Source organism: Panthera onca, chromosome B4 (genome assembly GCF_046562875.1).
Source record: "Panthera onca isolate mPanOnc1 chromosome B4, mPanOnc1 haplotype 2, whole genome shotgun sequence".
NCBI lineage: Eukaryota > Metazoa > Chordata > Mammalia > Carnivora > Felidae > Panthera > Panthera onca.
Window position 1 is genome coordinate 81,604,078 of NC_138345.1, and position 15,798 is coordinate 81,619,875.

A 15,798-nucleotide genomic window follows, 5' to 3' on the forward strand; every position below is an offset into this window, starting at 1 on the left:
TCCCTTTGACAGTTTTTAAATAAATGATATTGGATTGGATCCATCCAACAAAATATGTGAATCTTGGTGATTTTAAAGCTTCTTCATCAGTAAATGCTTTTTTGAAATTTTAAATCTTTATGAATATTCCTTGTTTTAAAATATATTTTGAGTTTTGAAATTTTTTTTGCTTGTTACACTTAGAAAAGTATTGATTCTTTTTAATATTATTTCTCGTCCTGAGTAGGTTTTTTCTGGAGGAATGATGTGTACTATCGCACCAATATTTTATGATACATTTCCCAATCCTTTCAGCATTGGTAAAAGAAAGGTTAAGAGTGAGGTCATGCTTAGATTTCCTGAATCAAGTATTCTCATTTTTTCTTAATAAAGATTATCATTCTCAAAGAGGTTGGCTTATAAGGAGAGGCAAAGGGTGACTCAATTAGAGTCAGTGCTGAATGGAAACCCAAGTCTAGATCAGGAAGAGACAAAATGGGATAAAAATTTAAAATATGCTTAGGAATCCTGACTTCAACATTCCCCTAGTTCTTTGAGAACAACATAAATCTTTTGACTAAGTCATTAAAGGTTTGTTTCACCTCTTTGTCCCTCAGAGTATAAATAAATGGATTTAACATGGGGGAAATGGAAGAAGTATAGACACTCCCTTATTAATGGTCATTTCATCTTTTGCTGAAGGTTTGATAGAGACAAAGAAGCAGCTGCCATAGGTTATAGAAACCCCAATAATGTGGGAAGAATAGGTAGAAAAAGCTTTTGTCCTTTGCTGGGCAGAGGGGAATCTTAGAGTTGTTCTGATGGTATACAGGTAGAGCAAAATCTCACACACACACACACACACACACACGAGTCATGATGAAGACTAACACACAGCAGACAATAACCATCTGCTCAAGGAACCATATGCCTGAGCATGAGACTTTCAGAATAGGGTTAGAATCACAGGCAAAGTGGTCACAGAATTCCAGGTCCAATCCCAAGCTAAGTGATGGGAAATGGTCAAAGTATTCATCCAACAGCAGAAGATAAGCCTTTTGCACACCCTGTGGTTCATGATGGTCATGTAACAAAGGGGTTTGCAGATGGCTACGTATCGATCAAAGAGCATGGAGGCAAGGAGAAAAAAAATCTGTTACACCAAAAAGATCTGTAAAGAAAATGTTTCATGCACAAGCATTATACGGAATAGTCCTATCACCTGTTGATATACTGTACAAGAACCTAGGAATACAAGCAGAAGTGAATAAGATTTCTAAGAAGGAAAATTTTTGGAGAAAAAAGTACATTGCAGTTTTAAGGTGAGAATCCATTAATATGAGAATGATGACGGTCAGGCTTCTGGTTACCCTCAACATGTAGGTGATAAGTAGAAATATAAAAATGAGAATCTGTAGTTGAGTGTTATCTGTCAATCCCAGAAGGATGCAACTGGTTAGGGAAGTATGGTTTCTGATTCCTAGGTCCTGACTTCTGCCCAATATTCAGGTAAAACTGAGGGACTTAAGAGCTGAGAAGAGGATAGAAACAAGGTTACAATGGGTTTGTTTAGAAAAGCCAAACAATGTACTTTACACATAGTATTTTGTTTTCTTTGATAATGAACATTTTTTTAATAATTCATGCTCTCAGTTCTGTTGTCATGTCATTTAATATGCTTGAAACTTAGCTTTCAAATATTTTGACCACAATTTATAGTAAGATACACATTTTACAGTCCAGTGTATATGCACACATAGATACACACACTTGCATATTACTGAAATTAAAAAATGTCCAAAAAAAATCTACCTTGCTCTCTGATGCTTTCTATTCTAATTTATCTCATCAAAAATAAATGCGAAATCACCAAGTTGACTTCATATTCTACTAAATGGTCATGATCTATATTTGAGAAAAATAAATCTAGGGATTCTTTATAGTCCAAGTAAAACAATTTTTTATGATTTTGAAGTTTACACTGGACTTTAACTTTAACCATTAGAATAGATTTATTCTTCGAAGCCTGATGGCAATGAAATCATAAACTTCAGGGAATCTTTTTTTCTAAGAATATTTCCCTTATCACTAATTGAAATTTTACTCCGTTTCAATATCTGCTTGAGGCTTTTTTTTTTACTGGATAAATGGGAAGCACATGAGAAGTGGTTATGGCACTTCTATATGTTTCTATATCCATCTACCAAGCAGCTAAGGACACTGTTCCACTGCCATGACCAAACCTAAAATTAATCTACAAAAGACCTTTTCCATATAAAAAATTTCCTAAGGGCACCTTGGTGACTCAGTCAAGCATCTAACTTTTGTTTTCGGCTCAGGTCATGATCTCACTGTTCATGAGTTCCAACCCCATGTCAAGCTCTGTGCCAACAGCATGGAACCTGCTTAGGATATTCTCTCTCTCTCTCTCTCTCTCTCTCTCTCTCGCGCGCGCGCGCTCTCTCCCTCTGCCCCTCCCCTGCTTTCTCACTCTCTCTCAAAATAAAAAAATACACTTTTTAAAAAATAAAATAAATTCTTTCCCAGATCTTTCCCATGATTTTCTCAAATTTTTGTTGCCCTTATCTGATTTTTACTGATTGTCCCACTTTGGCACAAAACAGAACATTTTGATACACACCAAATTCACTAATAAGTGAGAAAATGTTTTGTACACAACTGAAGAATAGCCTTAATGCTTTGTAATTCAGTCTATTTGTCTGACTGAAATACTTAGACCTTCTTAGCAAGTCACTGATGTTATAATCAGCTCTGAGTATTAAATGCATTCACCAATCGAACTTCTATCCTTAGCTTCTAATAATTTTCTCTGATTCCTGACTTCCAACCATTTCCTTATGATACAGCTCCTGAACACACCACTCCACTGAAACTATTCTTGATGAGTTTCCCTGATATTTAAGTACCGGTGAAGTGTAGCCATTTTATTTGCACTTTTCCTTGTCAATCACTCCTTTTTATGAGGTTCTTGACACATATCCACACTCCTGGTTGGGTCCCCCCCCCCCACCCTTCTATTTTCTCTTTTGTAATTATCTCTTCCCCTACTCACCTTTGGAACACTGATATTTCTCACACCTCATCCCTAAATCCTCTTAGCTGCTTCTGTATGTGCTTTTCCTGAGAACTGATTAAATCCCATGACTTCAACTTAGCACATAAAATTTGATATTTCAAAATGTGCATTTTGATAATGATCTTTGAATGTTAGACACCTGCCCCTGGAAATTTTACATTCCCTCTAGATGAATTTGTTCAAAACGGATTGCCCCATTTTCTGTATTTCTATTGATCCTTGTCTTACTCTGCTATACAAAGACCAAAACCTAATGTTTATTGCTATATATTAACAATTGATATCAAGCTATATTGTTTCTTAGTTTAGACTTCTCTTGAAATTCTCTTGACATTGCCAGTACTTTCACTTAGTTTTGCTGTTTCCCTGACTCTAACAAGGGGTAAGTTTTGTTTGTTTGGTGAGATAGAGCTACAAAGATGGACTCTAAAAACACACCATAGTGAGAGCCAGTTATGTGGTAGTCATCTTACATGGACTACCTGCCTGGAAAAAACAGTGTCATCTAATCATCTATGGTTTTCCCCTCCTCATTTCTCCATCTGTTTGCTGATTCTGACCTGTAACTGGCTCTTAGGGACTCATTCCTGTATCCTGCTTGGATCTTCAAAGGAGTTTTTCCAAATTACAACAAACCACATTTATGACCTTTCTATGTGGTTTGTTACTCCCTATGCTTAATAGACGATGTTAAAAAAAAAGTGTCAGAAATACGATTTCTATGTTGTTTAATGTAATAACCACAAAATTAAAGGAGTCTGATATAGAGTTAAAGATAATATTTGCCCTCAGACCTAGATCATGTTATATTGTTTATTATGTTGACTCAATTTTAAAACTAATCTGACACCTCTTACTTTTTCCATATCCCTGACTCTAATTTAGGGAATTCTTTTTGGTTTTTATGTTTGGTGGGGAAAATATTCTGAGTGGCATTTAAATCACACCATGCCCGATCTGTCAGCCCATATATAATACCTACATTAAGGCAAAAAGTGTTATCACTGTGTTTGACACAGAAATAGCTTTCCTTTCACGGTTTCCACTCATGCCTCCTCAATATACTTATCAGAAACATTAACACCAGAGATTAAAGAAACTTAAATTCTGGATTTGGACCAAAAGCTGTTCTGGGATTGTTCCTCAGCCAACATCAACTAACTACATTAACACCAGCTGAAATTATTTCACTCTCCAAGGCTTGTTTAAGGCCATCAATAAATTGGGAGGAAAAAAACCCATAATTTCTTTTGGAAATTCCAAGTAACTGATTATGTGAAGGCTTCATTTGATTGCTTTAAAGTATTCTTTTCTTCCAGAAGTGGAAGATACTGTCTATACACCACCCACCCATTTCCCAGAATAAATCTCCCAGTGTTTAGACTCCATTAAAGAGATGAAGGACTGCTGTTATGTTTTAGGAGGAGCTGAGAGCACTCCCAAGAATGTATCACACAAGTAACAACAGATTAAATGAATATTAACAGTAGATTTAGTAAGTGAAAAATAGACTCCAGATATAGAAAAGGATTACATATATAGTCCACCAGCCCCTCTTTTCCTCATACTTGAGGCATGTAATTGATGCCTTACACAACTCTGGAAACTAGATCATGTCCTTGCTCCTAAATATCTTGAAAAATAAATTGACGCCCTTGTTTGATTCACACCTATTTACTTCCTAGGTCTTTTAGAGAACTCAACATCTTAGAGTGAAGGGTAACCTTACTTATATCGGCAGATAATCTGCAATTCAGGGCTGCTTCTTGAAGTCCTTTATTTCACATATTTTTAGGTGACCTGATATTCAATGCTGCACAAACCCAGACCTATCAATATCTTCAATCAACTAAAAAATTATGAACTCTTGTTTCTTTTAACTATAATTCAATTAACTATTCCATCTAATTTTGGCAAGACATATGAAACTGTTTCTAAGAGAAAATAATTTTCTAAGTCTCTCAAAAACCATAGACATAATGGTTTTAGTTGATTATCCCTGAGTATCGTGAGGATTAGAAAAATGAAGATTATGTTTGTATGGGCTTTTATGTGGACTTCTGGTCGCTCTTACTCACGGAGCCAGACTCACCTCACAGACAGCTCTGGGATGGTATTGATTATCCAATCATTTCATTTCTAACATGTGGCCAAGACCTTCCTACCAAGGTATTTGTGCTATTTCTAAAGGTAATTGCTACTCCAAAGTCTGGGAGAATAAACCAAGAATTCCCTCTGGTTTACACAGCTCTGATATTTGAACCTTCCAAAATCAATAAAAATGAGAATTTTACCAAGATTGATGTTTGTTTTATGTGCCAAACATGAGTGAATAAACACAAGTCCCAGGTGAATTGGGTTCCAATGTTATTAATGAATCTTTTGTGTAATCTTTTGGCAAAGATCCTGAAACATGTAGGACTGGGGACCACGTCCTCAGAGACGTGAAGATTCGACAATGATATTCAACACAGGACTTTTACACAAAATAAAAACCAAATTAAAAAGAGCAAGTCTACCATTTCTTCCTTTTATTCAATAACATCTATAGCTGCTAATAGCTGCTGACAGAATACAGTTACCCCTTTTCTCCTTCTGTAACATTATTACCTTAAATGACTCATTATAAACAAATATAGACAAGTTAAACTTAAATGTAATAACCACCCTAATATCTCAGATTACAGCCTTCAAGAAATTTCCTATGTAAATATATTCATATTGTTATATTTTAAAATATGAAACATTCTTTACATATTTTTCAGATTACTTGATAATTAAAAACTTAAAACTTTTTATCTCAATAATTACAAATTTGTATCATTTAGGTACCATGTAATATTTCTTTTTGGAGAATTCCATCATAATTAGAAATCAATCCTAACAGTTGAAACTTTGTAATTTCTAAAAAGTTTTTTTCACCATTATAAAAAATAACTACTTTGAACTGATCAAATTGTTCTACAATTTTTATTATAAATTCATGTTGTCTCTTTTTAAATCAACTATCAGCTGTGATGCAAAATGCATTCTTGAACATCTTTGTCTATTTACAGGATTTCCTAGAAGTGGGCATTACTACTTGTATGCATATTAACAATTTAATTTGTTATGTGTGTTGCAAATATTTTCCCCACTCTTTTGTTGGTCTTTAATTGTGTTTATGCCATGCTTTATTTTTTTAGCATAGAATCTCATGATATATTCAGAAAAATGTATATTTATCTGAATCTCACATATTTTTTATATATTCTTCTCACTTTATACTTTTAAAATGAACCATGCTGTTCTATTTTTCAAATTTGTTTATTAACGGAGGTAAATATTTTAATAGTGACTTTACTAGTTTTCTTTCAAATTGCTCACTTTCAGAGATTTAACTATGTTTTTGTATGATTTGTGGTTACCCTCAATATTTTTATTTTTGTTTTGTTTATGCTTTATTTTACTTTTTATAATTTTAGTAAAATATATAGAACAAAATTTACCATCTCAACTACTTTCAGAGTATAGTTCGTAAGTGTTAAGTACATGACACATCTCCAAAGGCAAGGGAATTAAAAGCAAAAATGAACTATCGGGACCTCGTGAACATAAAAAGCTGCACTGCAAAGGAAACAATCAACAAAACTAAAAGGCAACCAACAGAATGGGAAAAGATATTTGCAAATGACATATCGGACAAAGGGCTAGTATCCAAAACCAATAAAGAACTCACCAAACTCCACACCCGAAAAATAATCCATTGAAGAAGTGGGCAGAAGAGATACTTTTCCAAAGAAGACATCCAGATGGCCAGCTGACATGAAAAGATGCTCAATGTCACTCCTCATCAGGGAAATACAAATCAAAGCCACACTGAGATACCACCTCACACCAGTCAGAGTGGCTAAAATGAACACATCAGGAAACTATAGATGCTGGTGAGGATGTGGAGAAACAGGAACCCTCTTGCACTTTTGGTGAAAATGCAAACTGGTGCAGCCACTCTGGAAAACACTGTGGAGGTTCCTCAAAAAAATTAAAAATAGAACTACCCTATGACCCAGCAATTGCACTGCCAGGAATTTACCCAAGGGCTACAGGAGTGCTGATGCATAGGGGCACATGGACCCCAATGTTTATAGCAGCACTTTCAACAATAGCCAAATTATGGAAAGAGCCTAAATGTCCATCAACTGAGAATGGATATAGATGTAGTTTATATATACAATGGAATACTACTTGACAATAAGAATGAAATCATGCCATTTGCAGCAACGTGGATGCAACTGGAGGGTATTATGCTAAATGAAATAAGTCAGTCAGAGAAAGACAGATATATGTTTTCACTCATATGTGGAACCCAAGAAACTTAACACAAGACCATGGGGGGAAGGGAGTAGAGAAAAAATATTTGCAAACAGAGGGAGAGAGGCAAACCATAAGAGACTCTTAAATACAGAGAACAAACTGAGGGTTGATGGGGGGTGGGGGAGAGGGGAAAGTGGGTGATGGGCATTGAGAAGGGCCCTTGTTGGGATGGGCACTGGTGTTGTATGTAAGCCAACTTGACAATAAATTATGTTTCAAAAAATTCATCATGAAAATGTAAGTTATAAATATATATGTGCCCAAATACATAAATCAAATATTAACAAAACTGAGGGGAAAATAGACAGAAATACAATAGGAAATTTCAATACCCCAACTTCTTGGATAAAACATCCAGGCAGAAAATCTATAAGGAAACAGATGATCTAAATAGCGTTACAAAGCAAATGGATCTAACAGACTTCTACAGAACATTCCACCCAACAGCAACAGAATACACATTCCTCTTGGGGGGCATACAGCATATTCTGCAGGATAGTTCCCATTTTAGGTCACACTACAACAAAAATATCCTAAAATTGACTATGGTGATAGTGGCACAATATACTAAAAACCATTGAATCGTACACTTTAAATGGGTAAATTGCATGGTATATGAATTACATATCAATAAAACTTTCTTAAAAAAACTGTCAATTACATTACAAGAAGGGAATATTTAGGATAATCTCACTCATGATCAAACACACAAAATTCTCAAGATGTTAACAAAATTAATCCAATGATATATAAAAAGGATGATATGATGGGCATTGAGGAAGGCACCTGTTGGGATGAGCACTGGGTGTTGTATGGAAACCAATTTGACAATAAATTTCATATTAAAAAAATAAAAAAATAATAAAAATAAGATGATAAGCCAAGATAAATTTTTATTAATTCTTAAGATCCAAGGCTGACTTGAGATCTGAAAATTAATGTAATTTACCACATTAATAGAATATAAAAATCATATGATTCAATAAATTTCAAAAAAGTTTGATAAAATTCCATATTTTTCATGATAAAACCCTTTCACAAATAAAAAATGAACTTCTCTAATCTGATAAACTATACCCATATTCCCACAAATATCTAACAAACATCATACTTAACGTTGAAATGTTTATAGTTTATTTCTGAAATCAGGAATAAGACAAGGATATTTGATATCATCACTTCTACTTAGCAGTGTCCTGGAAGCTCTAGCCAGAACAATAAATCGAGAGAAAGGAATAAAGAAATAGAAGAACTTAAAAGAAATGCGCAAAACTAAGTTTACTTAGAAATGAAATTTTTTTATGTAGAAAATCCAAAATAATCTAAGGAAAAAAATTCAGAATTTATAAGGCAACTTAAAGTTCATGAATACAAAATTAGTACTCACTAAACATGTTTGCTTCTTATATAGGAATGAAAACTGGGAAGATAAAAACTTTTAATGATTTCCTTTACAGCAGCACCCAAAAGAACGAATACTTATAAATAAATCTAATGAGTCATGTGCAATTCTAAACACACACATATGCACCCAAAAGAAAAAACTATAAAATACTGAAATTTTAAAATAACCAAATAAATGAATGGGGATACCATGTTAATGAATTGGAACAGTCACTACTCTAAAAATGTAAATTGACGACTGTATGCCACCATATATGAGAGACAAGCAAAAATTGTACAATAGGCAACCTCCCACCCTGCTATGCTCGGGGCTTAGCCGTTTGGGTCTTAGCCCGATAGGCCTGTGCCAGCACGAAGAAAGCTGCCTCCTGGAAAGAAAAGCCTAAATGTCCCGACTCTCTGTGTGTGACTCACCGCTACAGTACCACAACCTTAGCCTTTAAAACACAAACTTGTTCTCTTACCGTCTCACAAACGGTTCTGGAGCTTCCAAAGACCTCCCGTGTTCCGTGGCTCATGGCTGCTTCCTTGCAACGCTCCAACCCACGCACTTACATCCAACCGCACACCTACCCACTTCCGGCTTCCAGCCTCACTCTTATAGGGATCCTTGTGATTACATTGGGCCCACCTGGATAACCAAAAACCATCTTCCCATCTCAAGACCCTTAACCTAATCACATAGGTAAAGACTTTTTTTTTCCAGCCAAACAAGGTAATATATGCACCGGTTAGGACATGAACATCTTCGGGGGCCATTATTATGTCTACCAAAGTTACCAATATTTATATTTTTTAAATTAAAACAAAATTTTAAAATTAATTAGAGAGCATTTGAACCTCTTTGTAAACACCTGGTGTCCAATTCCCAATTAATTTGTTGTTTTCAGGTGTTGACTTTCAGGGCTAAGCAATGATTTTTTTTTTTTCTTTTAGTTGGAAACTTTCTGGAGCACGTGAGTGTGATGACTGTGGTATTGTCTGGGTTACTAAGCAGCTTGGATGAGCATCTGTGTAGGAATCACTCTGGTAGGTTATATTTAAAAACTGTTTCTTCCAAATGTTCAGAACAGGGCCAGGTCTCTACTAAGAAGCGGCCTTAAATCTGCTACAGGAAAAAAGAAAGAAAAAAGGTAGAGCTTATAAAATGCAGAAGGTGATTAAATCACTTTGTTTAATATTAACAGCTGTCTAATAACCAGTGAGGAAGCAAGGAGGATTAAAGGAGAGAGGAAAAACCTGCAGCGCAGCTTCTTGACTGATCATTGAACCAGTTAATCACATTCTGATTAGAAGTGAGTGGAGAAAGAAAACATGGGCACCATATTCCTGTGAGTTTTCTCTTCTAGGCGTGGAAAAGAGGAACCATAGTGCTAAGATGCCCTTGGACTGGAGCTGGAGACCAAAAAACAAACGACAACCAAAGACAAAAATAAAAGACCTCAGTAAGATCTGGGTAGGGCAAGCCCGTGCTGAAATGTATTTGCTTTTGTTTTGTTTCTTCCTTGAATTGGTAATTGCAGAACATCCACCCCCTTAATGCCGGGAGGAGAGGTGTGAAGTCTCCTGGTCTCTCAGTCTAATGAGAAAAACCCCCTACCACCAGTTGCTACACAGAGCTCTGGGTTTTGAAGGTTCAAGTTGCTACTGCTAAAACAATCAAGTAAAATTGAAAGCACATTTGTAAAGAGATTAACACAGCTCTAAAATGAGGAAGTTCAATGTTTGCCTAGTTCCCTCCCTTCCTGCTCCCCGCTTGCTTCTCATAACATTTTATGTGTATTTTCATCTCCTGGGAGGGCATTAACTAATACATAATGTTACTTTATTAAAAAATTATTGATGAGGGAGGATAAGGCAAGCTGACAGGATGCAACCCCCACCAATGGGATATTGTGATACTCCTCAGGCACTCCTGGCTGCCCAAGAACAAAGGGAAAAACAAATGGTTAACCGATAGAGATCACAGTCCTGCAAGACCTAAGTCTCCATCACCCCTCCATAGTGATATGGGAAACAAAGACAGAAAGAAATTGCAGATAGAACTAAACTTCCTTATAACCTGCAGCCCATTGACAGATACTAGAGGCAGGCAAAGTAAAACATTTCTCCAGTAACTCCTGTCTTAATGTTAATGCTTTGCTAAAGGGAAAAACCACCTTAGTTTGACAATAGCTAGGCCTCCAGCATCCTATGAGTCTTCTTTAGCATATGGAAATTTCACTGGAAACTTCCCCTGGACTTTACCTCCCCAACTCCATAGTATATAACCAGTCTCTCCTCATGGTCCTGGGGCAGCTCTTCCTGCCCACAGGTCATGTCCGTGCTTTAATAAACCACATTTTTGCACCAAAAATAAATATATACATACATAAATAATAAATAATAAATAATAAAATAAAAATGTAAATTGTTAGGCTACCTGGGTGGCTCAGTCATGATCTTATAGTTCATAGGATGGAGCCCCACATCAGGGTCTGTGCTGTCAGCTTGGGATCCTCTCTTTTGCTCTCTCTCTGCCCCTCCTCTGCTCATGCTCATTCTCTCTCTCTCTCTCTCTCTCTCAAACTTTAAAAAAATTTTTTAATTAAAAACTAAAAATGTAAATTATTCCCAAATTGACCCTTCAATTTAAAACAAATTCCATTAGAATCCTAGCAAATTATTTTCCTATAAATTAATCATCTGATTCTAAAATTTATATGAAAATTCAGAGAACCAAAACTAGACAAACACCCCTGAAAAAGAACAGAATTATATTGGCAATAGTACAGAAAAATAGACCAATAGGATAGAAAAGGAAGTGCAGAAAGAGACCCATGTGAATGTTTCCCTGTCTCCATTTCCCAAGCCTGTCTTACCTCCCTTGGACCCTCCTTCCCCACCTCAGCCCCTATTTTCTCCTTCCCAATAGAAGGAAGCTCTAATATTGTTGTGAGGGCTTGCCCTTCTCTCTTGATAACTGACTCACATTTGTAAAAGATCTGAAGGCATTTCTACAGTAAGTGTGACTTCTGCAATTCTATAGGGATATACAGAATTTTTTTTTATTATTTTAGGTGGAGAGAGGGGCTACGAGCCAGCAAGTCACTTACATGCACATGTGGATTCTCTGATGCCAGCTCAGATTTCTCAAGTTCTCAGCTACTGAGCTTTATGAAAAGCTGGCCCTGCTGAGCACTGTGGAAGGCTGAGGGGTGATCTCTGGACTTGGGATAAAATGATGGTTACTTAGCACAACATACCCAGATCCTGTATTCTTGGTAAGCTGAATGACATCTTTGGGTTTAGCAAGTTCCCTGCACGTTTTGAGTTTGAAATAGCAGCAGTTGACTTATAAATTAGCAGTGATTAATGAATATATGAATGATAATTAGTTCTGCTTTAATAGGACCCATGGGGCCACCTGGGTGGCTCAGTCAGTTAAACGTCTGACTCTTGGTTTCGACTCAGGTCATGATCTCACAGGTTCAGAAATTGAGTCCCCCGTCAGACTCTGGGCTGATAGTGTGGAGCTTGTTTGAGATTCTCTGTCTCCCTGTCTCTCTGCCCCTTTCCTGCTCATGCTCTCTCTCCCTCTCTGAAAAGTAAAATAAATATATTTAAAAAACAAAAATTAATAATCAGATGGGGAAGAGTGACTTGAGTAGATCATATGAGTATGTCCTACACAGAACTCATCAGATGATTCCCAGCATTTCAACAGGGTAAAAAGAACATGGTGAGAATAATTTCATCTTTTTTTTTTTTTTTTTTTTTTTTTTGCTGCCACTGTTACTATTATGATTACATTTCTTACCTCTGTGGACACTGCCCCACAGGTGCTGGTTAAGTTTTTTTCTTTGTTTTTCTTTGTTTTGTTTTGTTTGCCAAAGTTAATTTCACCATAGATTCATTAGTGGTTTGAATAGTCACCAAGGACATTTCCATTTTTCCACTTAGTTGTTCCCTGTGCACTTGAGCAGATAAAACCAATAAAGCACATGTCATTTCTATTAATGAAAATTTATAGAGCAACCCATTTCTTTGCAGAAAGGTCAGGCCATGTTCACTTCCACAGCCAGGCAGAGTTACTAACATTTACTTAGCATTGTTTGTCCATTCTTTCAGTCACAGAATTCAGGAAAAATATTATTTGATAGCTTAAAGAGAGATAGGAACTCTCATCAGATCCATTTTAGACTTAGTGATGATAAGAGCAAAGGGTGCCATTCCCTATGCCACTGCATATTATCTTGCATTTGCAGGCACTCTTACCTGGAAGACTATGTGGGGCTTCAAAGTATGCCAAAGTTAACTCAAAATCATAGCCACTAGTACCCAGTGTTTATCAGACCCAAGAAGGAACTTAGGGTTAAATTTCCCAAAAAATGATGGGGAACCACCAGAAAGTAAGTATGAAACATTTGTCATTTTGTGGCTAAATGTTCAGGAACTGGAATCGTAGAAGGTGTAGAAAAGCTGTCCCTGGGTAAAGACAGTGAATTTAGGAGCGCCTGGGTGGCTCAGTTGGTTAGGTGACCGACTTCAGCTCAGGTCATGATCTCGTAGTTTGTGAGTTTGAGCCCCGCATCAGGCTCTGTGCTGACAGCTCAGAGCCTGGAGCCTACTTCAGATTCTGTGGCTCCCCCTCTCTCTACCCCTCCCCTGCTCATGTTCTATGTCTCTCTGTCTCGCAATAATAAATAAACATTAAAAAAAATACATATGAATGGTTCCATGTGTACTTAAAAAAAAAAAGACAGTGAATTTAGATATTTCTGCTAAAAAATCTGAGTACAAAAGTACTTTCATGTGCAGAAAGGATCTGAAAAGTAATCTCTGGGCTGCTCTTTGTTTATTATAACATAGTAATGAATCTGAACATGATTCTTGAGCAGTGTTCTTGGAAAAGATCAGAGTTAAGGATAAGACCAGCCAGCCACACACACAACTGGGGGCGGGGGGTGGGGGGGGGGGGGGTGTAGTTACTGCTGTGCTATAATGAGAAGGACCAAAAAAAGGCTATCAAAAATTCTCTCTCCCTTTTTCATAGATTCTTAGAACACAAGAGCTAGAAATAATTTCAAAGGGGCAACCACCCACCTAAAACATCCTGCTAAATGGTTAAATTATCCTTGAACATTTCCAGCCCATCTCTTGGGCTCCCTCAGTCCTAAAAGAACTCATAGTAATTAATGTCATGTTAATTAGGTTAAACATCATTGTAAGATTTGGAGCCTCTGATGTTCATTGTTTTTTTTACTGGTGAATTCAGTCAAATAACAAAACATGTAAAATAATACATTTATTATTCATTTAAAACATTAAAAGATCAGGGAAATGTAATGATGATTTTTTACTGAAATAACCATTTAGAATAAAGTGGTGTACCTCCCTATAAGAAAAATGCCAGTGAAACAATTATCAGGATTATCATGTTAGGAAAAAATATTAAAAATAATACTCAAAATAATAATTCCCAAATCCCCAAGGCTTTGGAAAATAGAGATTCTCATTTACAAATGGTGGGAGTATACACAGAGACACATTTTCCAAAGGACTAGTTTGGGAATAAGTATGAGAAGTATTTTATTCCATTTTTTTTTACCAATTCTTATTTTTTTTTAATATAAAATTTATTGTCAATTTGGTTTCCATACAACACCCAGTGCTCATCCCAACAGGAGCCCTCCTCAACAACCATCACCCACCCTCCCACCCCCCATCTACCCTCCCACCCCCCATCTACCCTCAGTTTTTTCTCAGTTATTAAGAGTCTCTTATGCTTTGGCTCTCTCCCTCTCTAACCTCTTTTTTTTTCCTTCCCCTCCCCCATGGACTTCTGTTAAGTTTCTCAGGATCCACATAAGAGTGAAAACATATGGTATCTGTCTTTCTCTGTATGGCTTATTTCACTTAGCATAACACTCTCCAGTTCCATCCACATTGCTACAAAAGGCCATATTTCATTGTTTCTCATTGCCATGTAGTATTCCATTATGTATATAAACCACAATTTCTTTATCCATTCGTCACTTGGTGGACATTTAGGCTCCTTCCATAATTTAGCTATTGTTGAGAGTGCTGCTATAAACATTGGGGTACAAGTGCCCCTATGCATCAGTACTCCTGTATCCCTTGGGTAAATTCCTAGCAGTGCTATTGCTGGGTCATAGAGTAGGTCTGTTTTTCATTTTTTGAGGAACCTCCACACTGTTTTACAGGCAGCTGACCAGTTTGCATTCCCACCAATAGTGCAAGAGGGTTCCCGTTTCTCCACATCCTCTCCAGCATCTATAGTTTCCTGATTTGTTCATTTTAGCCACTCTGACTGGCGTGAGGTGATATTTGAGTGTGGTTCTGATTTGTATTTCCCTGATGAGGAGCGATGTTGAGCATCTTTTCATGTGCCTGTTGGCCATCTTGATGTCTTCTTTAGAGAAGTGTCTATTCATGTTTTCTACCCATCTCTTCACTGGATCATTTGTTTTTTGGGTGTGGAGTTTGGTGAGCTCTTTATAGATTTTGGATACTAGCCCTTTGTCTGATATGTCATTTGCAAATATCTTTTCCCATTCTGTTGGTTGCCTTTTAGTTTTGTAGATTGTTTCCTTTGCCCGTGCAGAAGCTTTTTATGTTCATGAGGTCCCAATAGTTCATTTTTGCTTTTAATTCCCTTGCCTTTGGGATGTGTCAAGTAAGAAATTGCTGTGGCTGAGGTCAGAGAGGTCTTTTCCTGCTTTCTCCTCTAGGGTTTTGATGGTTTCCTGTCTCACATTCAGGTCCTTTATCCATTTTGAGTTTATTTTTGTGAATGGTGTGAGAAAGTGGTCTAGTTTCATCCTTCTGCATGTTGCTGTCCAGTTCTCCCAGCACCATTTGTTAAAGAGACTGTCTTTTTTCCATTTGATATTCTTTCCTGCTTTGTCAAAGATTAGTTGGCCATACATATGTGGGTCTAGCTCTGGGGTTTCTATTCTATT

At 36.6% G+C, this 15,798-nt stretch overlaps 1 pseudogene; it reads right to left on the bottom strand.

Moving 5' to 3' along the window:
- Window positions 1-524: 524 nt before the first annotated feature.
- LOC132695338 (olfactory receptor 6C2-like) lies at window positions 525-9,351 on the bottom strand (annotated as a pseudogene).
- Window positions 9,352-15,798: the final 6,447 nt, after the last annotated feature.